Source organism: Bombus pyrosoma, linkage group LG1 (genome assembly GCF_014825855.1).
Source record: "Bombus pyrosoma isolate SC7728 linkage group LG1, ASM1482585v1, whole genome shotgun sequence".
Taxonomy (NCBI): domain Eukaryota; kingdom Metazoa; phylum Arthropoda; class Insecta; order Hymenoptera; family Apidae; genus Bombus; species Bombus pyrosoma.
In genome coordinates, this window is record NC_057770.1 from 1,498,458 (window position 1) to 1,511,047 (window position 12,590).

The window sequence follows — 12,590 nt, forward strand, 5'->3', positions numbered from 1 at the left end:
TACTTTTCGCTATCCTTCTTCGACTTATATCAGAATGTGTCTCGCGCCATAGTCTTATTAGTTTCACTTTCGTATCTACGCGACGCGACAAAGTCCGTCTCTATGATAAATAATCCGTTCAACAATGAAAAAGCATTAGCATTCGCCGTTTCTATCATTTTTTCTTTTGGTTATACAAATAAATAATGGATCCTTCCAAATGAAATGCCACCAAGGAATGGAAACTCTTGACGAAACGATGCCTGGCAGCTAGATTCAATTATTATATTTATCCAACTCGCCCCCCCCTCCTCCCGTATCTGTAAATTATCGTTGCGGAACGAAGAAATTGGTTCGCAGCAGTCGCTTGCCAATTTTTAACCGTGGCTCGCGTCAATTTTACTTTACGCGACGCTGCACTCGATGCATCGATAAACTTGTAAATAATTAACGAACGCCACTCCTTCCCATCGTTAACATCCACCCTGTTATTGATTCTTCCTATTAGGCGGCATTCCCGCGAATCGCGTCGTTCCGCGAAATTCGTTATATCTGCGTTCGAGCGCGTATGCAGCCATTAAGATCGTGACTTTCCAAGACAGAAATAATTGCATTCCGCATTGAACGTATCGAAATGCATACGCGGTTCCTGAAGTTCCTTCCGTCTACGTCTATGATACGATTCGACTACCCAACTCTCAAAGAGTTTGCTGCTACTCAGCTCTTGAATTTTCTCTCTGTTTCCTAGGATTCCCAAGATGATTTACGTCTTTCGTTTTAATGTACGTGAAACGAAAATGTTTCCTTTCGGTATACGTTATTAGCTGTTAGTGTCTGGCCGATTTGGTGAAAATTTGTCTTGAGATTTTGTCTGTAATCAGCGTAGGATTTTAGTAAGAGCGTCAGGTTTCAGGGTGGCTGGCGTTCTGTGGGGAAACTACAACGTATAGTCGTGTCTCGAGTACGCGAATGTACGCTTTGAATCTTAATTCGCTTTATTATCTTTAAGCGACTATATCGGTCCACCGCGATCAGTGCTGTCACATCCGTCTCGTAAATTAAAAGGGTGAGTTTTCTTTTAAATGCAAGATGAAACGCCGTTGATTCGCGTACCCCATTCAGCGTCGTAATTACGAAATGAGTTCCTTAGGAAGCTATACCGACCCCATCTTTTATAAATGTCTCAATTCTATTAGCGAGTCTCTCTGGGTGTGTTATTAGCGTAAAATGCAAAGCGAATCTCTAAAAAATATTTATAACATCATCGCTTGTGTATCGCAATGTACATAGAAAGCAGTGGGTGTCCTTTCAATTAGACAGCGATTCTTATTTAAATTTAAGATCTCCTTTAACAAGAAAGTTTTCACGTAACTTCGTCGATGATACTCGTTGATTGTACTTGCTATAAAACTGCAACAATCGAGGCTGCAGTTTACGAGGTGATATAAAAATAATGGATTAAACAGGAGTGGCAACGTATAATAGACCGCTTGACATTCTTTTGTCTCGTCGGAACGACCTATCTTCTTAGATCATATCAGCTAATTACTTGACAGCGTAATTATTGACCAAGTCGGAGATGGTCTACGCAGCGGCACAATGGCCGAAAGATGGTCGAAATTTTCTACGTCCTTGTCTCCGGAGGAGCCAACCTCGATGAACGGTTGCGAAATAACTTCGCACAATTTTTTGTCCGATAGCGGGCAGCTTATTGCCAAGTATTCGTTTAAGGGTGACGTTACCCCTCGGGTGAAGATTTATCGATATAAATGAGTACTCGGAATACGCACGGCCAATCTCCGATCAATTTTTATTAAACCATTATTTGCGACTTTGCACGTTATCGTTATTCAATATTAGAAAGAATTTTATTTCTGCGAAATAGTCTGTTATAGTTACATTTAAGCGGATGGTATTCTTGAGATCCCCTTGATCGCCACCATCGCCACCACGGTGAATTCTATGGAAATAAAAAGGAAATTGGAACTGCGAATGGTCCGGCGCCACGTACCGGTGTAATGCATTGAAATAATGAAAACCTATAGATGAAGAAGCTCGAAATGGCTTTTGTACTTTTTGCTCGTCTAATGAAAATTCGTTCAGCTACAGCAAGGATCCCGCGGTGCGGAATGTGTAAAGTCGAGCGTATTCTACGAAAAGAGCGACGATCGATAATGAGCGGTTCTCGGCCATTGGAAGCGTTAAATTGATTTAAATCGCGGGAACGTGTGTAGATGAAAATGTAGAGCGAGAGAGAAAGAGAGGGCGAGATTTTAAATTGCCAACTTGCGCGTTGGAGATATTTGTAGTCCCATCGAAATCTCCACGGAATTCTTGCGCGAATCTTCAAATAGTTGCACGTATTAATTTGCTACTATAGAATTATAGCAGAGAAAGAATGAAACATTGACGGGGTTTACCTCGCCGAGTCAATTATTTTACGAGTTTTCAAGTAGTTTCTCGTATCTGATTAACAACACTTGGACCAAACTGTTTATCAAAAGCGTATCGATCACAGCCGTGTCACTTACAACGGGTCAAATAATCCGTTTTGAGCGCTCAATGTGTAATTGTTGGCGATCAAATTTGGCGAACTTGATAGCGTAATTTTGAGAAAGAATATAAGACACTGACAGATTATCTGGTCGAACGAATCTTTCGAAAGTCACGTGTATCGATTACAAGCTCATCAAATTGTACTAGATCACTTACGTAATTTGCTGTTCATTCGCATCTCGTATTAGAACATGCACATCGTGAGCAACCATGGAGAAGGCACCTGTAATGGGAATGCAGACACATAATTAGTATAGTGGCTTTTAAGGGCGCATGCTGAGTTCTATCCTGTACAAGAAGAGAAGCTGAGACGTATTTTATGTAGGCTTAACTAAGATTTCCGATTCGTATCTGCTTAGGTCTCCGTCAATCTGCTCGTTCAAACGTTTGAATATAAACTCTAACGTCGCATCAATTTACTATTACGATTGATCCTCAGATAGAACGTAAAAGGGGACACAGAGAGGAAATCTGAGTAACAATAATGGCTTTGAAAGTAAATGATCATTCTTTTAAAAGAAAATGACACTTAAGATTCGCAGGATAATTACCATAGGAAAAATGTGTGGATCCTAATTTCGATAGAATTAATCAGAACAGCAAAGCCAGGGATATGTAAATGTGGGACGAACATACACGCATACACGCATGACCATTGACACACATATTCCAATATATATAGCAACGACGATGATATATTTGCATGTAAATTAAAGCACCAAATAACCGCATAATGGACACCGAACTTTGACATCTGATCGATGCATCGTGAAAGATACAATACATTTGCGTTCCAAATTTCGTCGAACTTTTTCCCTCGCCATTTCCCATCTACCTTTTCTATTCTGGCCCCGATCAATCTCTCTTCATCGAGTTACATCAATCGGAGTTGTATCGACGATATGTACTCTCTTAGGTTTCACCTAAATTATCCTTCAACAGAGGATTCACTTTCAAGATTTAATCGCAATTCGGTAGGAAGCCCCGACGCTGCGTTCGTTACCTAGTTTCTCGTATATGTCCTCCTGGTCGGAATTGAAAGCATCGTCTGATGCAGGAATGCAGATACGGAGGATGTCGCGGCTCCTGGTAGGCACGTACGAACGGCGACTGCTTTTCTGTCTCTCCGCGCTTACGCACGGCAGCAAGGATTACGTGTCACAAATTGGCATTACCCACTGCGAACGCAGACGCAGACACAGAGCCAGGTGTGTACGCGGTATTTCCAGAGAAGTGTCTCCAAGTGCTTCCAGCATACCTGATGCGATTGCGCGCGTTGAGGTTTGAACCGAACGGCTCTGTGACAGGCAATTTGCTTCGGAAGGAAATAATTACCAGCGGTTTAAGAGTTTGTCAGGGTCGAACTTTTGGTTTTACTACTTATCGAACAACAGAACTACACCGAACTTTCAATCATTACCCGATTGCAATGGTTGCACTGTTGCGCCATTTACGAGGAATCTATCGAGAAACACGGTTGATATTTTACATGGATCATCGATTAAGGCGTTAATCGAACGTTTTAATTTTCTAAGGTAGAGGCTTACGGAGGTAGGAAAGATCGATCATTTCGAAGGTTTCTCTTCGTAGTTAGCGCATTATTCCGGATGAATAGGTAATGCTACTTTAAGTACTTGCAACGTCAGTTAAAACGGCGTAATACATTTTCGCGCTGGCCGGAACAACTTAGATCCTCTTCTTCCAATTAAACTTGGGAATCCTCTAGAATTTCTTCGCGCAACTTTTCCCACCTCGCCGCTCCTTTTTAGGCGGCGTTGCTTTTATAAATTCTCTCGGTTGAAATTTTTATATTTTTCCGATATATCGTGACGCAGAAATCACATATCTTTCATCCAGATTTTATTCTCTCTCATGTCGTCCCTTCTGACTTATCTGTCTTGCATGTTGCATCTTGAGAGTCTCTGGGTGTCGCGTACCGATTCGATTGTTAGATAACGAAAGTCTTCGACGGTGTAACGATCTCTTAACAGCGAGAATATTCGTAGAAACTTCATCAAGTCGGACATGTTTAACGACCAAAGCTATGCGTGTTTACGACCCCGTGGGACCTAGTGTTCGGATGACGAGTCTCGCAATGAAACGACGAAATTCAATGGAAAGTAACGCGGCTCACCTCGCGCCGGAGAACGTTATTGTCCGAGGAACATAAAGGATACGTATCCATGCTTCTACACGGCGGGATTGCCCGTTATTCGCGTTGCGTTGAAGATGGCGACGGGGCGAATTTTCAACGATATCTCGCGACCGCGACGTTCGTGAAATAACACTCGCTTTCACGGTCACGACATTCCCGTCTGTTGTTCCGTTCCGTTCCTTCCTTACGTGGAAGTTGCGTGAACGACGAGAACCGGAGAATTCTCGGTAAATAGACTGTCATGAGTGAAAGGCCGGTACCGATATCCATTTCTTATCGCTCGAACTTTGGGACTTTGAACGCAAGACCTGGAGAATTTTCAAAGCTGACAAAGGGCATCGATCACTATGAAACTTCGCATAGAGAAAATCCCGTATACCGTACGAGATACCATACTATCCGATGCGAAAATAAACAAGGAGAATCCGGTATCTAGAAGCAATATTTTTTCTACCGGTATCGCAGCTCTCCGCTCCAACGAGGTGAGAAAATAAAGTGAAAAAGTACTTATCATCGATCGATCGATCGATCGTTGTGAAATTAACAGAGAGAAGGTGAGTTTGGCCTCTGAATGTTTTTAATATAGAGCTTCTTTAAATTTAAGGTCGTAGGGAAATTGGCGATGTTGTCACATTGTTTGTTTCTTATACGAGCACGATCGTAGAGCCTAATATCTCGTCAATGAACGACGTGCGTATTTCCACAATTATCTTTTCAGAAAATTTCATTATTTAGCGTTTCCAACAAATATTTACACTGCTAGATTTCCCCCACAAATTCCATAAATTTTCAAACTGATCAATCGCTAAAAGAACGAGTCGAAGCTTTCATCCACTTTATATTAAGATACGCCATTTGAACACTAAATAACCTCAAAGTCAAAACATCCGAGTACTTGAACCATGTTATCATATCTACTTGACACGTAATAATCTTTTTTAATTGTAAAAGTCAACAGAACAATCTCTTACAGGACAGAAGTATCAATGCAGCTTGTTCATCCCTTGTTCACTGCCACGTCGCGGAAGGATGCTCGTGTTTATCGTGAAATATACGCGTGTGGAGGATGCCTTGAAATTTTGTTGGTTCGCGTAGGACTGCTGGCGAAGCGATTTCTTCTGTGGGGTAGGTATCAAGGAATTCCTTACGAGTTGGTTGTGCTCGATCGGCGTGGAGCATATCGTCGATGCGGGAGCGCGAACCGGTTGAGCGTGTGCCCGACATTGTTATGCCGCTATCATCGTAGATTATGCTTCGAGGATGTTGCTTTCCGAACACGTCAGGATCATTGAATCCTACCTCGGTCATTCTTTAAAACATTTTCTATAGTTCTGTTAAAACTTGTGCCTCTGGCTGATTTTATCGGTGGTGGGAAGTTTTGAAAGTTTGTTGGTCAGGTTTGCAATGCTTACCGAGCCAATCGAACTTTCGGTATGAATAATTTATTTAATATAAATATTGGTTTTCTCTCTCTCTCTCTCGCGCGCGCTTTTGTATAGTCGAAACAAATGATCCATATGAAAATCAACAGTTACGAAAGTTACTTTATTTACCATTCATCTGTCAATAGCCATGCTGCTAAACATTAACAGCAATCAATAATCGTACAATTCGTCAATCGCAATTCTAGTTAGCGAGTTTGTAATTCTCTCACGCAAATGACACACAATCATTTTTGAACGGTTGCCTGTGTCAATCTAACGAGACAAACTTTGGTCGGTCGAGGTGCAGAAATAACGAGGTGAAATACATATATTTCAATGAATATATTGTTATAATTACAATAACTCATGATGTACTCGCGACTCTTGGCAATCGTATTGCGTCGTTTTGTATTTTCTCTCGCGTTCCATTTGCAACGGTAGAATCTTACAGTTTTGCAGACAAAATGGAATGAAAAGCGAGCGAGTTTGTGATAAATGGCAAAGGTTACGGGCGAGTGATAGGCTTGCGGTTGACCTAGGGAAATAAAGTGCACTTTGTGGATCGTGTTTTATAAAAAATGTATTTTAAACGATTCGAACGTAACAAAATTTTGTTTACGAATCTACAGAACGATCACTCTGATTTATATAGAAAGATAAATACTAACCAAAGACTCTACAGGCCTACATTAAAATTCCAGCACGAGAAAGTAACTCATTTCGTATTCATAATCAGGAAACTGATTCGCAATTCGTCCACTTGCTCCATCTCAAAGAGCAAAAACAAAATCGTTCGGAAACATTCCAAAATGTTGTCCATTTCATTCAGTGAGAAATTCGGAAATCTGAAAAATTCGGCAAAGGTGGCGGTGCGAGGGAAAAAAGAACGTTTTCGAAGGAGGCAGGCATCAAACAACCCCTACTGCCGGAATCGCGCGAGGTATTGCGCTCGCGCAATGCCGGCGCGCGTGTCCGTGTTCGCCGCGTAGTATATACGAGGCGGGTAGAGCAGTAGCACCGGCACCACCATCAGCACCAGCCAGCATTCAGCAGCAGTAGCCTCGTCGTGGCTAAAGGGGCTTCGGGATGTTGTACCACGAGCTAGTCAACCGCGGCGTGTCGTCGTGTTAACCGTCGTCCACGTCGTTAAGGACGAAGGGAGTTGCAAACGAACGGGGTGCTGGCCGGTTATTGCACGCGAGCTACTATTCGGCTCTCGAGTCTCGTTGGTCGGTCGCGGTTCTTCGCGCGGTTCCGACCCGACGGGGGACCATCGGTGCGCCCTCGGAATAAATTCGAACCAAGGGATCGGAGACGTGGTTAGTCGAGTTCGAGCCGGTGCGCGATACGATCCTCGACGTTGACGGAACGTCACGCAAGATTTGTCTCGTTCGCACGCTGCCTCTGATCGTGCACGACGATACACACGTACACGATCGTTTTGTTTTCATGCCTGTTTCTTATGCCTTTTTTTTATCCCCTTTGTCGACTGGTTCGAAGGGATTATTCTCGTTCTGGATGAGACGAGCCTGTGATTCGTCGTTGAGTTTACTGTTGTGTTAGAACGTTGCTGTTACGCGAGGAAGATCGTTACATAGTTTTATTTAAAATAGTAAGTATCGACAGGATCACGGAGTTCGTTATCGGAAGTAAAATACTGTATTCACGGACGGTGTGAAGGGAGTCATCGACAGGCAAAGGGTGAGCGAACGTGCCGAAGTGGCGTTCTTGTAATTGGAACGGCAACGTGTAGTAGACGATCATCTGAGAACGCCCTCGGTGTAAACTATTGTCACGGCCAGAAATTTCTCATTTAGTATTTTGTTCCTTTTTTCGAAGAATCAGCTTGATAATAGAGTTGTTGTAACATCAATCGGGAACGATTTCGCCATTCGCTAGAGTATTTTTAATACATCTCTGGCTGTAATAAAAATCGCGATATACGTTTGCCTGGTGTTGGATGGCCAGGCAAATATAAGAATAAGTTTGAATAAAAATAGTCTCCGTTGTTCTGGTACGTGGATTTATACAGGAAATCCGGCGGTCTGTAAATCGTTCTCAAGATTTATGAGGATCATCAACGATCGTTTGCTCACCGACCAGCCGTAACGGAACTATAATATTTCCGGATCGATCGTGCACCGGTGATCAGAGGCTCGGCGTGGTGCGAATGATCGCATTCCTCCTACTATCGCGGTGTTACGTGTACCACACGCATGATTTTACCAATAAATAACCAGCTACATTTATCGAAGTCCGTTGCACGCGGTTTACGCTGATCACTCGCTGTGCCGCAGGACCGTTATCGTTATCGATTAATCAAACATAGCCAGTACGCAACGAACCAACGACGGAGGAGAGCGAAAAAAAAAAGACAACGGTAACATTATTAATTAAAAACGAAACAGCGTGCAACAATTTTTCACGTTGGTCTCCTGCATCGGACAAAATATCGCGAGGGACAAAGCATAGAAGCCAACCGAGCTGCGTTCGTCGATCAATTTCATCGCAGCGATACGAAATATAAACGCATCGCGCGAGCTAACAGCTCGAAATTGAGAAAATAAAAGGGACATGTACAAAGGGATCAGTGCAACGATTGTTCCATCGAACATAGAAGTTCAGCAAGAAGAAGATCCGTAGCGACTGTTAATCCGAAGGCTAGGCCGGCTAAACCGCGGCGTATCGATCGATAATCCTTGGTGACCCGTGATTCGCAGTGAATTTTTAACGTCGCACGGTTTTATCTCTCGTCGATTTTTTACGAGGAACGCGACCGATTCAGTGCTGTGAGATAAATGTTTCATAGACAGCAGTCGTGGTACAGGTAATATCGAATCTCGAAGACTTACCGTGGAATCAAAGGTGGCTCGAGGATCCTCGACGATATGTCCCCGGAAATCCAGGGACTGCCGTGAAAAAGTACGTATTATCTCCCGTTCGAAGCTACACCCGGGTTAACGTATCGGGGATTTGGAGCTTTGTCGCGGGAAAAGAGTTATGGACGATTTGTAGGTGCGCTTTTTAAGAGACTTATTACAGGGGCTTTCTTGATAAGCACTATAAATCAAAATTTCCAATTGGCCTCGGTATTACATCGGGGCCTGCCTCTAAATTTCCTTGATTTATGAAAGCCTGTACTTGAGTTGTTGCGCGTTATCGTTCACGAACCGATCAAAAAGAGATCCGCTCTAGCTTGCGCAATGTAACTCAGTCTACTCGAGTCTACTCGAATCTATTTTCGTCGAAAAAACTCACGATAAACCCGATGTTTCGAAGTACGATCACGTCCCTGCGAAGCGGAAGAAGTGGAAGAAGTGGAAGAAGCGGTAGCCGAATCCGATCCGTGCAGTTTTAATCGAGACGTCTAATGGATTCGCGGCATTTGTTCGTGTTTCGTCGGATACCTACCAAACTCTCTTTTTTTCCTCCCTCCCCTCTCTTCTTGACGGCGAGTGTTCTCTTTGAGTCCGTTCGACGCAAACATCAGCGACTCGTCTCGCTACATCCCCTCTATCCATCTGGCTCTCTCTCTTTCGATGACTTCAAACGGTTTCTCGAGTGTGCTCGAGCCGAAGTGCTCTTACAGTTACAAAGATATACGTTGCCGATCGGAAAAATGTTGCCGCGGTATTCCCCTCGTTCCGTGACAGTGTGCAAGCTTAACCGTTAAAGAACGCTCGAGCTTGCCGATGCACATTTTTGCGTTACAAAGAATGATTATATTCCCAGCGGGGAAATACCCCCTCGTGCTCGTGAATGAGATAGCGTCGCCGTGCAATCATCGGCAAAACGTGTTTCACGCCTACCACGGAAATAGAGAGATTTCGTATGGATTCTTATACGAATTCCAGATAGAGAGGATCCATGGAAATAGGCATGGGGTGCGAAGACAATGACGAAACTTGGCTTAGATATTTATTCTTTCTTTCTCGAGATTATACGCGATCGCAGCCAAAACCAAAGCAGGAAAGAGAAACGCACGACGCCCGAGTCAAATACGAATAAACGTATCTACTATGATTTAGAAAAAGAAAAAAGGAAAGGAAGAAAAAAATGAATTTACGTAAGGGGTCTTCTTTGATTTACTCTATGAAATTGTTGAAGAGTACACGAAGACTGCCGGTAAGCATAACTTTCCTCGTTAAGAAACGTTGATCTGAATAAGCCCATTCTTCGGTTGCTCGTTGAATTCCAAAGAAGCACTCGCCAAAGAGTCTCGTCATCTTCTTTTTTTTTCTTTCTCGCGCTTTTCTTATCCCCCCTCCTTCCACTTCTTCTTCCCCACCCTCTTCGGCATTGCTCGGCATGGCAGTTTTCGTTGCTTCCATAATGTCGGTAGTTAAGAACTTTTAATATTAGATAAATACGCTGCTTCGCGATTGTCTCGACTACTATCGTAGTTGTCGATCGCGTTAACTTCTTCTTCGATAACCTCTATCATCGTGTACTCTTCGTAAACTCTCATTTTAAACGCGTGCTCTCTACGATCGAAAAATACATACCACTTGGAGAAGAATTGGCCTCAGGCCGGTTCTTCCTTTTCTATTCACCATGATTTATCGAGGGCTCGCGAGGGAGAGGCAGTGAGGGAAAAAAGAAACATGTTAACTGCGAACGGGCAGAGGTAGCCGTGGTCTAATGGCGATTTTATTTTTACGGAATGCAGCGTAGAACGTGGCGCACGCACGTGAAACGGCGCATTAGCAGGTGCAGACTACGATGTTCTGTGTTCGCCCGACTGGTATACGTGGCAGGATCGCGTGTCGGCAATTATCCAAGACACAAAACGATACCGTGAACGCACGCCACGTCGCTTTTCGACCTGCTCACTTCCGGAATGTAATTACGAGCGTTTTGTCGCAATCGCGCCACCGTCCTGCTTGCCCCGCGATTTGCCGCGAGTTTTGCGGCAAATTCACGGCCCTGCTGTTGCATAGAGAACGCAACTGTCGCCGATTAATTATTTCTCCTCCTCTGTAATGAGAAATTTATCGTCATTCGTTACGTTCGTTGTATTATATTTACTCCGATCATTGTATTCGTTATATTTGAAATTTTTAGGAATTTCAATTTTCGTATTCGAAGACTACGCAGGGAAAGAACATGACAAGTCACGTTTCTCATTTTCTTTTACCGCGAAGCAGTTTTAAATTTCGGCACGTAAACTATCGATCAGCGAATGTTACTAAAATTGTCTTTCTATTTGATTTCCTAGCTAAATACGTATTTTTCACCCCCTACAAAATTTTAGAGATATCGCTCGTCATAATACTATTAAAGTATTATTTACTTTGCCTTAATAATTACATCTTTGAGTTTTACAACACGGTTTCTATCTTTGAACCGGACGGGTTATTTCGTTTTCACCTATGTCGTGTTAACATTCTCTCGCTTTATCATAGGATTACGATAAAGACAGAAAACCACCTAAAACGTATGTATCGTTCTTTTCTCCTGCAATTTTCACTTCACGTGGTATTATTTGTGTTGTTTCGCAGTTTGTGAAAATTCGATCACGTTCCAAGCAATTTATGTAAATAGTAACGACTCAACTTAGATAGGATGATAGAACTGAAAAGGTAAAGAGGAGAAAAAAATCTCGGCTGTTTTAAATCCTCTCGTTAGGAGAGCTTTTTCATGCGAATTAACGAGACTAATACGTTCAACGTGGAAATCGTTGCAGCTCGAATTTCGTCCACGGATTTCATCCCTCTTTCCCCATTGCTTGCCCTCGTCTGTATTTCGAGCAATCTCTAACCGACGTTCAAAAGAAAGAGCAGACTCTCGCTCGCGTTTGGTACTTCCAATTCGCTCGATATCGTTCTTTGCTCTCTGCTCTCTCGTTGACGATTGTACCGGAATAGCAGAGAGATACGGAAGGGTAGAGTCGCGGGCCGTGTCATCTTGCCTGACCCAAATAGGAAAATTGCTGGACAGAGGAGCACAAAGTTGGCCGACGAAATGTCAGACGATTCGAGTAATCGTCATTTCTATCTATTCTTCTCCCTATAGTTTTCTGTTTCTGTCGACTTTTGCCTCGGTGTCGGGTTCGTCGCGATCGCGATGTATATGCATCGGATAAAAAATATGTCCTCGGTGAAATGGTCGTTGTAACAGCAGCAGCGAGATGAAGAACGCGATTCGATATAAAATACTCGTAACGTTTTTAACGAAGACCGTACCGTGAAAGATGGTACTTGCGAAGACAGTTGACTGAATTGTGAGGAAGAAATATTTCAAAAAGTACTCGAAACGAATCTCTGTAATTTTTCTTGGTGATGGGATTTCCTGAGTTCGTATAATTTCTATCAACGTTACTTTTTACAACCGTTCCAATTTCAATGTTTACCGAAGAAAGCTTGTCACGAGTTGGCGTGACGGTTGTGTTTCAATTCCGTTTTATAAATCATTTCCAAGTCGATGGTAAAATCGTTCAACCAAGTCCATTCTTTACTTCTTCGTTCCTTTCTCTG

The 12,590-nt window shown here is 43.0% G+C and overlaps 1 protein-coding gene across 6 annotated transcripts in view; it reads left to right on the forward strand.

Moving 5' to 3' along the window:
• Window positions 1–12,590, forward strand: part of LOC122570491 (lachesin-like) — a 269,681-nt gene that overhangs the window by 23,477 nt on the left and 233,614 nt on the right. For 2 of the 6 annotated variants that reach the window (XM_043732867.1, XM_043732929.1), the window contains exons 1-2: window positions 7,143–7,726; window positions 8,412–9,036. The gene's annotated coding sequence lies outside the window, so the exon portion shown is untranslated. Of the gene's footprint in view, window positions 1–5,663; window positions 5,816–7,142; window positions 7,727–8,138; window positions 9,037–12,590 lie in introns of those variants that run through there. The other 4 variants (XM_043732877.1, XM_043732905.1, XM_043732895.1 and 1 more) reach the window with 4 other exon arrangements.